The sequence below is a fragment of the Eleginops maclovinus genome, chromosome 21 (genome assembly GCF_036324505.1).
Source record: "Eleginops maclovinus isolate JMC-PN-2008 ecotype Puerto Natales chromosome 21, JC_Emac_rtc_rv5, whole genome shotgun sequence".
NCBI classification, from domain to species: Eukaryota; Metazoa; Chordata; class Actinopteri; order Perciformes; family Eleginopidae; genus Eleginops; species Eleginops maclovinus.
The window spans coordinates 13,000,840-13,005,463 of record NC_086369.1 but is presented as its reverse complement, the minus strand read 5'-3'; positions in this window follow the sequence as shown (position 1 = coordinate 13,005,463).

The window sequence follows — 4,624 nt, the reverse complement described above, 5'->3', positions numbered from 1 at the left end:
CCACTTGTCTTCATTGAAGGTACGTACTCCTGTGCAAACTGAGAGTCAGTGATTACAAAATGGAGAACGATTGTGTAGCTTATTAGCTGCATTCAGCTACTTTTATTTATGTGGTTTACTAACCTGCCTTCCTTTAGTCAACCCTCTGCTGGAGGAAACAATGCTCTCCAAAAACGAATGTGGTTTTACACAACAATACAGGAGTTATAGTACAGATATGCCTGTTAGATAAGCAGCGTTAATCAGATACGTGGATATAACAGCAAAGGACATAGAAAATAGAAAAAGACGATGAATTCATCTGGATTTTGAAAAACCTTGGTAATACAAAGTCAACAATCATATTTGCAAGTTTCCATATCTAAAGAGCGTTTACATCGAGTTTGAATTAAAAAAAATCATCTTTCCTGAAAGATTCTATCCAAAGTGACACTTAATTATCCAGAAAGTCTTGAGAACCAGACAAAACAGGGATTGTTTATGCACTTTCAAGGGTCTTATGTGGTTATGATGAATTGTCTTACAACCATACAGTCCAGAAAACAGGCCTAATCAGAAAAGTGAAACACCTGTGCAGCTGTATCATACGTAGGTGTGTGCAGCCTTTGCAGTATTTAACACTGATACTTAAAAAGATGTTTGGTGTCATCACTTCAAACCTGTATCGTACTCTAACTGACTCTGTATCTTTGGTTTATAAATGATGTCGCTTGCATTTCTCCTTTTCTTAAATGAGGTGGAAAACAAATGTCTCCAGAGAAAATGTGCTGTTCGAATATGCATAGACTTTGTTCAGTCACAACACTTCAGGACACAAACGCCCTGAGAGAGTTTATTCTGTGTGCCTGCATTCAGCCTTTATTGTTCTCCTATGAAGACAACAGTATTATCCCGACCTATGCAAAGAGCCCGACAGCTGAAACCGTGACTGATTTGCTACGCGTCTGTATAAACCTTGAAACAATACAAAGAAAACTCAGCGATGTAGGTTTAAATGTTATCATCGCACCATGTAAATAAACTCTGAGTCAAACAATGCAGTCATCACTGTCAGTGGCTGATGTTCAATGATGTTGACATTGCTGTCGAGGCTCGACTGTGAGACACAAAGCCGGAAAGTCCAACTGAATGACCAAAAAAACAATCACAGTATCATTACAGACCCCACCTAAACAAACAAACGGCAAGATATCTGGCAATATTTATTCAATTTGAAACTGTCCAGGAAGCCAAACAAGGGTTTTGTGTTTCTTTTGAGAGGCAAAACAACAAAGTTTAGAGACACAAACAGAGGAGACAATAGTTCACTCCGCGGTGAGGGGACACATTGCGGTGCAGTTGCCCTCAAGGATGGCCACCTCCATGGCCAGCATCTTGAAAGCAGGAAGGATATTAAAGCTTTTTCCCAGAGTTGACAGAAGAATACAGGGAAGTGGGTTGACCCAGCGGTTTTAACCAAACGCAGTGAAGGAAGTGTGAGAGCAGCTCTGTGGCTCAACTGAGGCTTTACAAAGTTTAAGTCCAAATCTGGCACTTTATTAAAGTTATGTTCTGCTTGCATTGTTATATTGAAACGACTGAATTCTGGCTTCTTTTTTTTCAAATATACACATGCTTAAATGTCAGGAGAGTTATTGGGCCTTGCGGGGACATCAGGACATCAGCAGGTGATTTCCCTGATTAGCGCATCACCACCACCTGAAGGAAATCAGTGAAATCAGCTGGGGGAGTATTTAGTAGAAAAACACCCTGCAGTTTGTTTGCCCTCTGCCACATGAGCCTTCCTTATGGCAGAACTGGTTAACTTAATGATAATAAAAACAATCTTTATCTTTTAATTCCTAGCTTTTGTTATCAGGCTAACCAGAGACTGCACACTGACACACACCAGTGCACAGATATGATAACATTTCAGGTTGCGCCTGACTCGTTTTGAGCATATCTTCACTGATGCATGTTCTAGATATGCTGTATAATAATATACCGTGCAGATAAACTGAGCATTATCAGTGAGGGCGTAGAGAACAGATAAAGGCTAAGCTTGTTTATTTGAAAACACAATGGAAAAGCAAGGCAACTCTTCAGTCTTAAGTATTATGGAAGCGTTGTTGGTGTGTACTCTCGTGGCCTGGTCAAATTTGTATATGCAAAGGGGTTTGGACTGAACACACCCCAGTTCACTTATATATTATACAATTGTGAAAATTGTAATTCCAATTAACAAAAAGAGTCTCACAAGTCCATGTTGTCTGCAGTGTGGAAAAGGTCACATCCAACTTTGCGGGTTTTTAGGGTAACGTGTGGTTAAATGGTTGAAGCTCATGTTTGATATCACATGATGGTGAAAACAGGGGGAATGTATGCAGTCTGTATATATGTTTGAATGGCTGCTACTGTTTTCTCAGCTTCCTCCATAAATTTCACTTTCTTTTCCTGTTGTCTGGATCCCAGCACACACGCTCTCCGCCATGTTTTTAAATGGTTCTATTTTTGACGTAATGTACACAGTGTGACTGATCCCTACAGGGGTCAAGTTGTATGTTGTAGTTTTATAATTAATGGTTAAAGTTTGGCATGTTTGTGTGAGGCCCCCGATTGGGGAAAGGAACTCTCTTGACACACACATAAACACTGTCCACACACACAAATTGGCGAGGACATTTTATTGACTTATAGCAACTTGATGCGGCCCTAACATTGCTAACCCCAAATCGTCAAATCACCACGCCGACCATCAAACGTCTTTACAAGAACAGTGGGCCTTCAAAAGTCAGTTCTCACACTACATACACACACACACACACACACACACACACACACACACACACACACACACACACACACACACACACACACACACACACACACACACACACACACGTACATTTTCCCACAGTAAAAGGCTCTGAAGCACATGACCCAAACAGGACATCCTCTCAATCTTTCACCCTCTTTAGTTCCCACTCTGCCCGTCCACCCCCATAAACCACTCTTTCCCAGTTTTGCACTTTTTTTTCTCTTCTGCTCTGATCGTTGAATGTGCCCTTGTGCTTTCTTTACGTCACTTCAGCATTCGTTGCTAAATGGCCCTACGCAGATTAGCCAATAGCGTAATCTCCCCTTCCCAGTGACATCTTTTCACTGCCCGTTCTGTCCTTCAGAGCTGCAGTGGCCTCTGATAAAGGTCAGATAACTAAGTAACTGATTGATGTAATGCACCATCGCTAAAACGCTGTAAAAATGAACCCTGTTTTCTTGAGATATGTTGAATTTTATTCAGAAAGCAACAAAGTTTCGGTCCCTGATTACTCCTTCACTTTTCAAATGTTCCCCTAAACAAACTGGCAACGGATTCCATGTATTCTTAGGTTCAGCAAACTAAAATGCTCAAGCCTCAATTAGCACATTTTTTTCACTCGGGGCGACCACAGTTCATGTTTTCTATTAACTACTCCTTTATAATGTTAATTCAAAATCTGCTGCATCACTTGAACAAAAAAAAACCCACAAGGAAACAGGGCTGCCAACACACATAACCACTGTGTTACCAAATGCATTGGATACGACCGCCTCGTAACGCCAGCCCCAGTTCTTGTTCCTCATCAGCAGATCAGACTTATTTTTTTATCCCTTTAATCCCCGTTCCTGCTTTCACCTTTCTCATATATTTCTCCTCCTTGTCCTCCTCCTTTCTCCTTTCCCCCAGTGATCCCTTTGCCCTCCTCGCCCTGTTGCTGGCCAGATCACTGCGCAGCTGGACTCTGTCACTCACACTCTCTATCTCTCACACACACGCACTTTGCTGGAACAGAACAGCTCAATCTAAGAGGCCATTACTGAATGAATTTGTGCCATGTTATAAGCACAGACATGTTTGCAATAATGCATTATGTTTGTGAGTGTCCAAATCCAGATGAGGACACTCTTTGCAACATCTTGCGTCATGTTTTTCCAATGACAGCATTGCATCAGTAACGTGGTGTTAGGACTCCTGGCTCTGTTTCAGAGTTTGTTGGATTCCTTAAACATCTCTCCTTTGAGTTTTTTGCTTTGAGACAACTGTGCAATGACTGTGGGTCAATTTTCAGCCGTCTTTAAGTTAACTTGGTATTATTCCACTGACAAGATGCTGATGGAGGAATAAATGTAACACTAACTCATAGTGACATTCTCTGCTCTGCAATAATCCATAACATATTAATGCAGGATTTATTTTGCAACAAAGGTAAACCTGCTGCAGAAGCTAAATATCTTAATCTTAATCTGTGAAACCCTACAATCATTAAATGAGATGAAAGATGCAATACAATTTTAATGATTCATCATTTGAAAACTGGGTCATTGCTGCAGTGCAGTGAAAATCGGATATGCACGCTGTAGAGAAAGAACACGCTGAAGATAAAGATTATGCTGACTTCCTGTGTGAGAGAAATCTTATTAAGTTCTCTTTCTGACAGATTTACAGGCCGGCAGATGTTTGCAGTTTCCTCATCTTGTTACTTCTTCGCCTTGTTGATGTGACAGTGTAATCATTCAGCTGGTAATACATCCTGTTAGCAGAAGCTTTTATAGATGCTCCTGGGTATCTCTTTAGTAGCAAACCCCTCTGGTGCATGGGAATGAT